The following is a 14464-nucleotide window of genomic DNA, read 5'->3' as shown; positions in this document are numbered from 1 at the left end:
TTTCAAAGAAAAAGAAAATGATACTTTAAATCTTTTAGTTTTTTGCTGGAGAAAAAAAAATTTGTAGGCTGGAGAAAAATTTTCAGCAGTTTTTAACAATATAGACCCTTTTAAAAATCTGGACACAAATAGTAGTGTTTAATTTAGTTTCATACCTCCTCTAGTTGACCTGAAATAGAAAACTTGATACCATTTGCAAAAAATCTGTTTACTTTCTTTGATAGCTTGGATACACTTACAATATTTTGATTTTATTAAATTTCAAGAGCAAAAATAGCCACGAAAGTTTGAACATAATACCCTCTTTGGTTCTTGGGATACTGCTGAGATGCCTTATTTGGAATTAGCATTAATACAGTACATTCTGATTTAATCTTAAGGCAACGTTTAGTTTTTAAACATAATGGGCAAATGGGAGGGTAGGCGTGGGAGGGGGATTAGTTGCCCTTCAATCCCTTTCTACTATTAAAAAGCGCACTAGCCCTTTCTATTTTTAATCGAATGAGCCCTTTTCGAAGTTTCTACGACAACTCGTTCAATAGGAAGTGCCCTGGTCTAAACACAAAAAAGAAACTATACATTGTACCCACATCGAGCCTTACTATAAAAATGTCAAACCTTCCATTCACTTTCTACTATTAAAAAGGGCACTAGCCCTTTCAATTTCCAATCGAATGATTCCTTTTTGAGTTTCTACCACAACGTCTTCTATAAACACCTTATATGCCCCTAGAGCTGAAATTACAATCCTTGCCCGAGGGTTGTGAGGGGGTTGTCATCCTCAAAGCCCTAATCCAGAGTTTTCAACTACGTTAAAGTAAATGGTTGTCTCAAAATTTTGATTGGATGTGTTAAGGGAAATAGTGGCCGTGAGAGGGGCGTTAGCTGTTCTTCAATCACTTTCAACTATTAAAAAAGGCACTAACCCTTTCAATTTCCAATTGAATCAGCCCGTTTGAAATTTCTACGACAGCGCTTTCAATAAGAACCTTATATGCCCCCGAGGCATAACTTACAACCCTTGCCCTGAGGACTGAGGGGAAGGGGTTGTCATCCTTAAAGATCTAATTTCCAGAACTTTCAACTACGTGAAAGAAAATTGCTATCTCAAAATTCTGATCGGATGTGTTTAGGGAAATGGTGGGTGTGAGAGGAGGGTTAGTTGCCCTCCAATCACTTCCGACTATTAAAAGGAGCACTAGCCCTTTCAATTTCCAGTCAAAAAAGACCTTTTTGAAGCTTTTACGACAGTGCTTTCTATAAATACCTTATTTGCCCCAGAGCATAACTTACAAACCTTGCCCTGAAAGCTCTGGGGAGGTTGCCGTCCTCAAAGACATAATTTTCTGACCTTTCAACTATGATGAAGAAAATGGCTATCTCAAAATTTTTATTGAATGTGTTTGGAGAAGTGGTGGGCGTGAGAGGGGGCTTACTTGCCCTCCAATCACTTTCAACTATTAAAAATGGCAATAGACGTTTCAGTTTCCAGTTGAATGAGCCCTTTTTGAAGTTTCTATGACAACACTTTCTATAAAAAATAACTTATATGCCCCCAGGGCATAACTTACCCGGAGGACTGGGGGGGGGGTTGTCATCCTCAAAGGCCTAATTTCCAGAACTTTCAACTACGTTGAACAAAATTGCTATTTCAAAATTTTGATTGGATGTGTTTGGGGAAATGGTGGGTGTGATGGGGGGGTCAGTTGCCCTCCGATCACTTTTGACTATTAAAAAGGGCACTAGCCCTTTGAATTCCGAATCGAATGAGCCCTTTTTGAAGTTTCTACGACAAAACTTTCTATAAAAACCTTATATACCCCTATGGCATAACTTACAACATAGCCCAGAGGGCTATGGGGGAGTGTCCTCCTCAAAAACATAATTTATATCTGGAAATCAAATACGCTGAATAGCATAGCAATTTCAAGATGTTAATTGGATGCTTTTGGGGAAATGGTGGGCTCGGAAGGGATGTTAGTTGCCTTCCAATCACTTTCGACTATTAAAAAGGGCACTAGCCATTCCAATTTCCAATCGAATGAGCCCTTTTCGAAGTTTCTATGACAACTCCTTCAATACGAAGTGCCCTGGTCTGGAAAAAAAATAATAAATAATACATTGTGCCAACATCGCTCTTTACTTAGGTAGCGCGATCGCGCTGCCTATGATTAAGCAGCACTTCAAAATTACCATTTTAGTGAGTTGACATGCTTTTTTACACTCGGCTTCTAACCTGATTAGAACGGCACCTTCAATGCTATAATCCTACATAGCTCTTGTCCATTTTAGATCCAGTTCGTATAAATAATCGAGAGGATTTATTAATGTGTATACGTTACCGTGAGAGTACGCAAACAGGTGAATTTTGACATTAAACGGCGATATATATATATATATATATATATATATATATATAAAAAAAAAAAAAAAAAAAAAAAAAAAAAAAAAAAAAAAAAAAAAAAAAAAAAATATATATATATATATATATATATATATATATATATATATAGAAAAAAAAAAAAAAAAAAAAAAATAGATGATATAGATAGATATATATATATATATATATATATATATATATATATATATATATATATATATATATATATATATATATATATATATATATATATATATATATATATATATATATATATATATATATATATATATATATATATATATATATATATGCTCGGCACTTGGCAGGCTTCTATATATAGATTTTCATTGTTGCTTGTCTTCTAAAGACAGACAATTTGAGCCTTTTCTTGATGTCATGACGTCCAAATAGACCTTAAATTAGAAGTGGTGGCCTTGTAAAATTAATTCTTTTTTTTTCATTGGACCTTTAACTTTTGCCTCGGCTTGTCTTTTGTCATTATGATAGGCATATTGCCGAACCTTTGTTTCTTTCAGTTGTACAGGTGGTGGGACAAAAACTTATTTTTCTTCCAACGATTTATCTAGTCCAGGTTTTTGATTTTCAAAGGTATGGACGGCATTAACGACAACCTTTGTTTCTTTAAATTGGTGGGAGAAATAATTCTTCTTTTGCCTTGGCTTGTCTTTTGTCATTATGAAATGACATCCCCAAAGTTTTTGTTTTATTGAATTGTTAAGGTGGTTTGACAAAAACTTTTTTTTCTTCCAACGATTTATCCAGTCCATATTTTTCATTTTCAAAATTACGGTAGGTACTGATGATCTTACCGATGTCAAAATCCCAAACATCATCGCTATCATTTTCAATTTATTGTGTTCGTTACACCTCGGCTTATCTTTCGTCATTAAGAAATATGTATCGCCAGGTACGTATTTTTTTTTTTTTTAAGGTATGGGGCACGGTGCAGGCTTGAATATATAGATTTTCACTGTCGTTTGTCCTCTAAAAGCAGAAAATTTGAGCCTTTTCTTGATGTCATGACGTCCAAATGGACCTTCAACTAGAAGTGATTCCTTTGTAAAATTATATTTTTTTTTATTGAACCTTTAACTTTTGTCTTTATGAAAGACATATCACCGAACTTTTGTTTCTTTCAATTGTTCAGGTGGTGGAAAAATTTTTTTTTATTTCTTCCAAAGATTTATCCAGTCCATATTTTGATTTTCAAAAGTATTGTAGGTATTGATGACCTTATCCATGTCAAAATCCAAAACCAAATTATCATCACTATGATTTTCAATTTGTTAGGTTCATTAGACCTTGACGTATCTTTCGTAATTATGAAATATGTATGGCCGAACCTTTATTTTTTTAACAAAGGTATGGGGCACGGGGCAGGCTTCTATATATAGATTCTCACTGTCGCTTGTCTTCTAAATGTAGACAATTTGAGCCTTTTCTTGATGTCATGACATGGAAATAGACCTGAAATTAGACGTGGTGCCTTTGTAAAATTGCATTTTTTTTATTGGTTCTTTAACTTTTGTCTCGGTTTGTATTTTGTCATTAGGAAAGTTATATCGCCAAACCTGTGTTTCTTTTAATTGTTCAGGTGGTGGGAAAAAACTTCTTTTTCTTCGTACGATTTATCTAGTCCAGGTTTTTGATTTTGCAAGGTATGGAAGGCATTGACGACCATTTTTGTTTCTTTTAGTTGTTCAGGTGGTGGGACAAAAACTTATTCTTATGCCTTGTCTTGTCTTTTGTCATTATGAAGAAATATCGTCGAACCTTTGTTTCTTTAAATTTTTCAAGTGGTGGTACAAAAACTTCTTTTTCTTCCAAAGATTTATCCAATTCAAATTTTTGATTTTCAAAAGTATGCTAGGTGTTGATGATTTTATCCATGTCGAAATCCAAAACCCAATCATGATCGCTATCATTTTCAATTTGTTTGCTTCGTTACACCTCGGCTTATCTTTCGTCATTATGAAATACATATCGCCGAACATTTGTTTTCTTAACAGAGGTATGGTAGGCATTGCTGGCCTTATCCATGTCAGAATCCCAAACCCAATCATCATCGCTATCATTTTCAATTTTGACACGTTTTGATTCTCGCTGTCCAGGTTGATTTTCATTGACTCGCTGCTCTTCATTTTCATTTTGGACTCCCTCACTTGTTCGGTGTCGTATGTCTTCTAACCACGTGTGTCTTTCCCTTCATTCTCATTTTTAACACGCTCTAATTGTCGTTTTTGCATATCTTCGAACCGCCCGTGTCTTTGCTTTTCATCTTCATTTTTGATTTGTTTTTGGGTTTGATTACTTCAGAAAATTTAGCAATGTTCTTTGCATTAGCTGTCCGTATTGGAGTTGTTGCAATTGATGGTCCAGGTTGTCGAATTTCACATCTTATCACGTTTGATAGTTCAGGTGTTGGTTCCAAGGAATCATCATTTATAGTACCTGCAACTGTAAATTTTCATTTTTTGGGCCTTCCAACAGACATTATATTATATAAATAAACGTTGCGTTGGAAACTCAAGAATCTTATTTATGCTGTGCGTGACATCATATAAGAAAATACTTATAGGATGCCATATAAGGATACATATAGGATGCCATATAAGGCTCTTAACGATTTTTCTCAGTTTTTTGACCTATCTAGATCTTTTTTTTTTGTGCGAGAATATCCTAGAATACCCATTTTCCCGAAAGGAGCCGCTTTCGAGAACATACATACATACATAAATACATACATACATACATACACAATTATTACTCACATATAAAGATATTAATAGAATATATATATATAGAGTGATAATTCCCAAGAAAGAACCCTCTCATGTTTCATTTTATGTAATAGATCCAGTTATTAACAGCTATAACATAACAGCCTTTATGGTAAAATAAATATTTTTCTCTGCTAAAATTGAATGAACGAAAACAAGTTTTCTGGGATATTCTGCCTTGAAATCTCCCGTTTAACTTGACCAAAAAGTTTGGCAAATATCACTTTTGGTTTTAGATCGTTCTCATGCACAATGTTCATCGACAAAACCTTTGTTGGTCATTAGAACGAAATTGTTGATCAACAAAACTTAGGGGGGTTACACTGAATACCGTTTTTATGTCTATAATTCCCTTTAAAGTATTATAAAATAATTCAAATAATTTAAAATAATTCCCTTTAAAGCTCGGTCTCCTAGTGCTGCATGATAAGACTAATCACAATAGATAAATAGAATGTGTTATACCGCTTATATGTGCACACAAAATTTCTAAATTGTGAGAAAAATATACAAATTTTGTTTAAATTCACTTTATTCTATTCTCAGCAGACATTTCGTACGTGATGATGCAGAGATAATGTCCCACAAGTAGCGCTGGCGTTGTTTGAAATGCTACTAATTTCAGTCATAATTCTTAGCAAATTTATGCCAATTTTCTTTTAGGAGCGGATTAAAATAAATATTTAGAAAAGTGAAAATATATAGGCAGTTCAACATTTATGGGCTAGTATGTGAATCCCAAACGTAAGGAATAGGATGTTATCAGCACTTGCTAGGCATTTCAATGTCAAATAAGAGAATGGGAGTTTCAATTAGATACTGGAAATAAAAATTTAAACAATTAAAGGATTCTTGGAACGGATCCCCCTTTACCAAATTCCATGACTACACTACAATCGATTTGACCTATCTAGCTATAGTACAAACATTATAAGAAGCAGTAGGCCTTATTTTCTTTTTCAATGGTTTCTTTTTCATTCAGGAAATTATATTCACTGATTCCATTTCTGTCTTATTTGCAGATGTAAAGGGTGCATTCAATTTCACTTTTGAAAGTTTCAAAACAAGAGAATCTAATATTGAACTGATAGAGTTTATGAAATAAAAGCACCTTAAATGTCAACGAAAAAATTGGCTTAAGCAAATGTGGTGAAACATGGAAGCATAGAACATTTTTCAATTTTGCCATTAACTAGGTTCACATTTTTACTTGATGATAAGGTTTCAAAGGCAGTATATTTGGGGAAATATTAATGTGGAACATATTATGATGTGTAATGGGCCCCTATTTTTCTCATTTTCCTTATGTTATATATGAGCATGGATTATTTGAAAAAAAAACTATCTGCTCAAAGTAAAGAACAAACTTGACACTAAAAACGAGCTTTTAAAAATTTAAACCTACTTAATAGATTATAGTATTTTTTCCCAAATTTTGTTGCTGGCACAAAGTTGCCCCCTCTTCTCCCCTCCACCCCCAACAACTCCACTGAGTATATAGTGTAAGTATATAGTGAATTCAGTCAAATATGGCACCATATCCCAAAGAAGTAACTTTTCAAAAGATACTTGTGTTATAATATCTTGTCAAAAGATAAGTCTGTTGTATCATCATGTATATGATGATTTATTTTAATATTACAGTTATTTTGGGCTAAAGTTTGTTCTGTACTATAATTTCTTCACGATAATAATAAATTATTTAGGGGTCGGTCGAAAACAGGATCAGCCGCTTTGTGGCATGTTTGAAACAGGTTTTTGTGTGGCATGGCCGCGTAGAAACAAAAATGAATTCTTGTCGAAAACGGGCATGTTTAAGAGCTGACGTCACAAGACTTGTTTTGTTTCTTAAGCTAATACGAAGGTGATTACATGCCAATTCTAAACCAACAACGACTCTATCGAAATGTGGCATGTATAGGCATCATGTCAAAAAACTGGTTTTTATCACAAAACTTAAATGTCTCTTGTTTTGGCTTTTGCCAAGTACACAAAGACATATCGATCGTGTATATGGGTCAGCTAATTACGAGTTATAGAGTTTGTACTTAGAATAGAATATGGCATATGAGAAGCAGACCTCTTATTCTCTTAACCCAAATCTCTTACCCCAAAAAATATATCAAACAGTTTGTGATAACAAACTGTAAGTAAGGAGCGGCCCGGCTCAATTATAACCGAAACTTTAAAAAACGAATTTTTGATACCAATAGATACATCAAAAGAATCAAATTTTAATTCTGATTTCAAGTATATAAGTTTCATCAAGTTTAGTTTTACCCATCAAAAGTTAAGCGTCTGAGAAAATTTGGCTGATTTTTGAAAAAAGGGAGAAAGACCCCTAAAAGCTATAGAAGCTTAATAAAAATCACAACATCATATTCAGCGTATCAGAAACCCTACTGTAGAGGTTTCAAGCACCTATCTACAAAAATGTGGAATTTTGCATTTTTTGCCAGAAGAAAGATCACGGATGCGTGTTTATTTGTATTATATTTTATTTTTTTCCCAGGGGTGATCGTATCGACCCATTGGTCCTAGAATATCATGGGAGGGCTCATTGGAACAGAAATTAAAAGTTCTAGTAACCTCTTAAGTGACAAAAAATGGAGGGCAACTAGGCCCCCTCCCAGGCTCATTTTTTCCCGAAGTCACCTGATCAAAATTTTGAGATAGCCATTTTGTTCAGCATGGTCAAAAATATGATAACTATGTCTTTTAGGATGACTTAATCCCCCGGAGTCCCTGGGGAGAGGGCTGAAAGTTATGAAATTTACCAAATAAACATATAGTATTGGTTATTGGTAAGTATACAGACGTTTTCAGGGGGATTTTTTCTGGTAGGTGGGAAAGGGGGGGGTCGGGGGTTATATGGGAGGATCTTTCCATGAAGTAAGTTTTCATTGGGGAAGGGACATTGCTATGTGGGGGGGCGCCGCATTTACAAGCATTATTAAAGAAAAAGATCAGAAATTAAATTTTAAAAAAAACAAGTTTTTCAACTGAAAGTGAGGAGCACCATCAAAGCTTAAAACAGTCAGAAAATATTACTTATATGATTTGCTTCAACCCCTTGTCCATGCCTTGCTCTTCAAACCAAAGAATTTTTAGTACTTTCATAAGAGCTATTTATTCTAATTAATGGCCTTTGAGATAAAGGAGTCATTTCTAAAGAATTTGAACAAAATTTGAACTTTAGCTTAAAGAGCAAGGTATTGACTAGGGGGCAAACCCCCTAATATACGTATTAAAAATCAATGAATACAGAATTTCTTTAAGTAAGTTAATTCGTAAGTTACATATATTTATTACTGATCAAAACGTTCGTAAATAAAATCAAACAAGTTTTGAAAAAGCCATTTAATAAAAAAAAGTAAAATTAATATGCCAATTTTTTTTTATTATTCATGTACGGTGAGCCATAATCAAAACCTACATTAATTCAAAAACTTTCAAAAATTAAATAAAAAAAAACGAGTTTTTTTAACTGAAAGTAAGGAACGATGTTAAAACTTAAAACGAACAGAAATTATTCCGTATATGAAAGGGGCTGTGCCCTCCTCAACGCCTCGCTTTTTACGCTATAGTTTGACTTTCTCACAACTTTATTTTTTTTAAACAATAACAAACTTTAGCGTAAAGAGCGAGGCGTTGAGGAGGGCACAGCCCCTATCATATGCGTAATAATTTCTGTTCGTTTTAATTTTTAACGTCGTTCCTTACTTTCAGTAAAAAAAAAACTTGTTCTTGTTAAATTTAATTTAATTAAATTTCAAAGTATGTTCTGGCCTTTGGAATGCATAGGGGTTTTGACAGTGCCGTAATTTCTTCAAAATCCTGGGAAGGGGGGGGTGATAAATCTGGAGCCAAGTTATCCAAATTAAGTGAAAATGATAGTGAATATTTTTTTTTTGGGGGGGGGAGTGCAACGGAAACGAAAAAAACAAAAATGCCAAATTGAGATGTACTCCCGAATGATTTCCGGGTATAATTCTGGTGTACGCTGTTGCTATGAAAGTAAAGAGTAACATTTAACCCCAAAATGAGCAGAATTTATTCCGTATAGGAAAGGACTATCCCTTCCTCATCCAAACCTTTGCCTCATGGAAATGATCGAAGGAAAGGGGATTTCAATCATGGAAAGATCGAAAATTGAGAGTTCAAGTACCTTTTTTTCATAAGTCGAAAGTGATTGTAGACCAATGAGCTGCGGCAGGGAGTGGGGGTATTTTCTGAGGGAAAGAACCTTCTACGGTTGATTTTACTGTCAGAGGAGATAATTTTATCATGCAAGAAGAGCATTTACCATCATTATTTGAAAAACGATCAGAAATTAAATTTAAAAATAGTTTTTTTCAACTGAAAGCAAGGAGCGACGTTATAACTCAATACGAACATATATTAGTTTTATATAGAGGAGGTTTTCCCAGGGGCTTCATTTGATGGGGCCAGATGGAGGCAGTTTTCCCTCTCTCAGTAATGTGGAGAAGAAAATTATTATATATCCGATTCCCGTTGACGTTTCTCAGGATACTTGAATTATGCAGGCTTATCTTAGTTTTGACAAAATTTTTTGCAGAATCTACAGTTCTGCTGGGGTGAGGGACAGACTGAGGTTAAGGTAGGGCTTTGGTTCTGAAGAGGTAGGCCCCCTCCATGTCCCACATTAAATTACGCCCCCGGGTTTTGAGCCGTACTCATGTTAATTTCTGCTTGTTTTGAGTCTGACTCCGGAAAATACTTCACCAGAAAATATCCCTAAGAAAATACCCCCCCTCCAGAAAATACCCCCAGTGGGAAATAAGACTTTCCAAATTTGATATTTTTATTTTGGTTTTGTTTTTTTATTTTCTTGCAAATGCAATTTTGCAATTTTGTTTCTTGTGTATTATAGGCCACTCACTCAAATTGAGGTTTTTACAACTCGAAAATAAATTGGTTTCTAATTTTATTTCTTTCAGCCTAGTGTTAGACAATACAAATACAAGTGACATAATAGATGGGACCATTATAAACATTTGGCTATATATCTGCCAAAAAAGAAGGTGTGTAAAGAATATGATAGTTTAATGTCAGAAAACAATCTTTGCTTCATAATATGAAGAATAATTATACCTAACAAATTTTTCAGACAGAACCATTATACTTTATCTTTCCCCCGTTTATTGTTCCATTATATAGCCCAAATTTGTTTCTAATTAGCAAAGAAACTAAAAAAAAAATTGGTTTGTTATTGAGATTAACACATCGTTAACGTTGTGTACTATACGCCACTTACAAAAGTTTACTATTCACATTTTACACAGTTTTACAAGTTTAATTGTTTTAAGGAGTGAAAACTTTTATTAGTGGCGTATAATACACAAGTACCAAAATTTCTTCCGCACCCGAAAAATAAAAAACAAAAGTCGTATAAAACTCCCAAATTTTGAAAGACTTATTTTTCCACAGAGGGGGGGTCTTTTTCCGCTGGTCACTTACGGGGAGGGGGTGTTTTCTGTGGGGGGTATTTTCTGGGGGATATTTTTCTCCGGGGGATGGGGGTATTTTCCAGGGGGGGGGGTAAATTTAGCGGACAGCTTCGAATGTCCAGACGCATTTGTGCAAGTACCAAAATTTCTTCCCCCCACGGAAAATAAAAAACAAAAGTCATAAAACTCCCAAACTTTGAAAGACTTATTTTTCCACAGAGGGGGGGGGGGTCTTTTTCCGAGGGTTACTTACAGGAAAGGGGGGGGTTTATGGGGGGGGTAGTTTCTGGGGGATATTTTTAACCGGGGGCTGGGGGTATTGTCTACGGGGGGTAAATTTAGCGGACAGCTTCGAATGTCAAGACGTATTTGTAGCATATTTTGCTAGATCAATAGAAATGTGCCTTTAGGCTTAGGGAATTATTTCACCTGTCCCTAAATAAATAAATAAAAAAACAAGCTTTTTTAACTGAGAATAAGGAACGACGTTAAAACTAAAACAGAGCAGGAATTATTCCATGAATAAGGGGGGGGTGAAACTTTGCTCTTTACCTTGCTCCTCGATACTTCGCTATTTATGATAGTTGTTTTTGTTCCTTTTAAAAGATCTTTTTATCCTAATTACATACGCTTTGGGTTCCTAGCCGAGTGGATTGGTGCGCTATATTTAGGATCCCTTGTCCAAAAGGGTGAGGGTTCGAATCCTAGTCTATCCAATTATTTGGTTTGGGACGGGGTTTAGTGTGGCGTGATTCAGTAAGCTCAGTCATAGTTGACCAAGCTCCAACTGGGTACCTGGAGAAATATGGCGAAGGTAAACAGGAAAGGTGTCCGAAAGCCTAGGGTGGCTGGCTTTCACCCCCCCTTGCACTTTCTGGCTGACAGACCTTGAAACGGAGATCAGCACAGCCAGGATGGACCTTAAGCATCTAGTGCAGCATCCTTTATCTTAATTTACGTTACCCTTTGGGTTTCAGGAGTCGCTCTTAAAAAGTTGGGACAAATAGTCAAACTCACTTATATATGAAGTAATTTCCCGTTGTTTTCATTTTAGGGCTGCTCCTTACTTTTTTTTATTAAGTTTCTGATAATTTTTAAAATAATGCCGTTAAATCTGGTTTTTTCTTCATGAAAAATTCACTTCATTCACGGGAAACTTGTTCTTGAAAAGTTGTCTCATGTAAAATACAACCCCCCCCCGTAAAGTTCCCTCCGGACAATTATATCCTTTCTGAAAATCCCCCCTTAAAATATTTGTGGACGATTCCCCTTGAAAAATTGTCCTAATAATGCTTTCATTTGAAAAAGACTTAATCTACTTGAAAAAAATTTGTTTGGTGAAGCTTTAAGCAGGGACTCAAGCCTTGATAATGTTCTAACAACACAAAGCGAACCGTCGAAAAAATTATTATATATCCGAAAAAGTTGCCTAAGACCCAAGGAACCACCCAAGGACACCACTGATTAGACCTAAGATGGACCCAGGGAGGAAAAAAAGCTTTAAGTTTGATGTCCTTCGTACTTTAAGATTAGATCAGATATAGCCCTTTGGTTCAGACATAGTCATCCACACTCTTATAATGTTAAACATTAAGGAATACTTTTTTTGGCATGAAAATGTGAAACAGAGGCAATGAGATTAAACACAATTTTACAACAGAGAGAAGCGGCTACAAAACGGTTATTGAGTTACTCTAACTGTCCCTGTCAATGGCAAAAGACCTCAGTGTACTTTTGCGTTATCCCCCTCAATGAAATACGTATAATATTATGGAAACATATGACGCAGTATTAAAACATTTTTATTTAGGAACTTCGATAGAAAGATAGAAATAAATAGCGGTAAGAAACAAATGTTTTATTTTGCTCATTAGTTAGAGTATTTAATTTTTTTATGACATTATATCATCTCAGAATGCGACAGTTCTTGCTGCTTCTCCTATATTTTACTTTCTTAAATTTCAAATTAGTTTTATTTTAAGTTAAAAAGAAATAAAATAATAATGTGGATTATGAAAATTTCTGTTTATACGCCCTTATGCCAAAATACATCTTAGTAGAGAAAAAAAACAAAAAACAGAACCCTTTTAGATCGCCACTTTACTATTTAGTCTTTGTTGTCTATGGGTTACTTCAAAAATATTCTGCAAAATAAAATGTATATTTTGGGGAGAGAGGGTTTTAGTTTCCATTAAAGCTCCCGTCTTTGCCTAAGTAAAAGTATATGAAAACATCATTAGTTAATTTTTTTGAGATAGTTATAGATTCGTTGCTTGGGCTAAAGAGCAATAGAAAATTTGAGAATAATTATGATTTCAAATGTTCTGGTAATTGATTCTCCTTCAAAACGAACCACAAATTTTATTGTTTAAAACATACGAATAACAAAGAGTTCTATTGGAAAAAACAAACTACCATAATTAGGTTAGAGCTTTGTAACCATGACCCTTTTCATTTACAGGACAATCCCTGTTCATTTATGTTTTGATGACCGGCGTTTATTTCATTAAAAAATCCACTCCGTTATATTGCATTCAGACTTTTACCTTATGCTATATTTAGTTTCATATACTATTGAAGCGATTAATTAATTAATAACAATATTTTCAGGACATAGGGATTCAGAAAGATCCTAGAAGATTACTGGAAAGAATGAATGAAGAACGAAATAATGCATAATAGTGAATGAAGGTTTTGAAGGATAGTAGTGAAATGTTATAAGTTGCACATTTTTTAAATAATGTCCTTTTCTTAGCAAAGGACTTTAATGAAGCTGTGGCGTTTTTCTAGCCTTTTTATTTTGTGTAAATATCTATTTTAGTTTTGAATTATTAGGTTAAAGATGAACTTTCAAAACGGACAATCAAATTAGGTAATTATAGGTTCAAAATAAATATATTTTTCATCTTAAGAAAAGTAAATTCGTTCAATGGAATATGTTGGTTTCATGCTTTGTAAAAGATGCCATTTTTAAGGGTTATTTTTCAAATATAAACACTTGTTTGGAACACATTAAGATTAGGAATCATAGGTTGAAGCAAATCAATTTAGTCCATATTTTTGGGCTTTAATTCTTGTCACATTGTGGGAATTAAAAAGAAAATATATTTTTGTATATCCCCAGTATTTAATAAAATTTACATCTGACAAAAAATTTGCTGCATTCACAAGAAATAGTCTTTTTATAAGGTAATGACGTTGGATGCCAAATTAAATGTTCGAAAATAGGTGTTCCAAAAAAAAAAGAATATTTTTTTTTTGTCACGTACTTAATTTCTCTTAATATTATTCCTTTAAATTAAAAATACATAGTTGTGACTTATTAGGCAAAGCAGACACAAATTGTATCGTAATATTACTACTCCAATCGATATTTTCCGACTTACAAATATTCTCCGCACAATTTTTCTATATTTTTGTATTAAATAAATAAATTATTTATGAAGAAAATGAACAAGCAGGGACATGCTCTTTGGATGAAATTAACTTTAGAAACTAGTTGATAACAGCAACAATTAGCTATAAATCAGCTAAAACAGTATAATTATTTGAACCTACTGTTTTTATCTTATAAAATACCAAATTTCTAAAGATAGCTTTAAAACAGCTGTGGCAAAGGATAAGTGAGGTTTTAGCTTCACAATTAAAATCTATAAATGACTCGTTTTTATTTTTATAAATGATTTTTATATTTTATTTACTCTCAGAATAACAGAGCAAAACTTCTTTAACTAAGCTAGTACAAGAACTTCAACAATTGAAAACCATCTAAGATATTAAATGCCAAAAATGTGTTGAGAAGATTA

The 14464-nt window shown here is 33.8% G+C and overlaps 1 protein-coding gene across 1 annotated transcript in view; it reads right to left on the bottom strand.

Annotated features, from left to right (window-relative positions):
* jef (major facilitator superfamily domain-containing protein 6 jef) overlaps window positions 1-14464 on the bottom strand; it is a 149315-nt gene that overhangs the window by 92818 nt on the left and 42033 nt on the right. The gene's annotated exons all lie outside the window — the stretch shown is intronic.

Source organism: Artemia sp. Qi Xiang Cuo, chromosome 9 (assembly GCF_049724085.1).
Source record: "Artemia sp. Qi Xiang Cuo chromosome 9, ASM4972408v1, whole genome shotgun sequence".
In the NCBI taxonomy this organism is placed as follows: domain Eukaryota; kingdom Metazoa; phylum Arthropoda; class Branchiopoda; order Anostraca; family Artemiidae; genus Artemia; species Artemia sp. Qi Xiang Cuo.
Note: the sequence above shows the minus strand (reverse complement) of the source record. Positions and strands in the feature narration are given on the sequence as shown.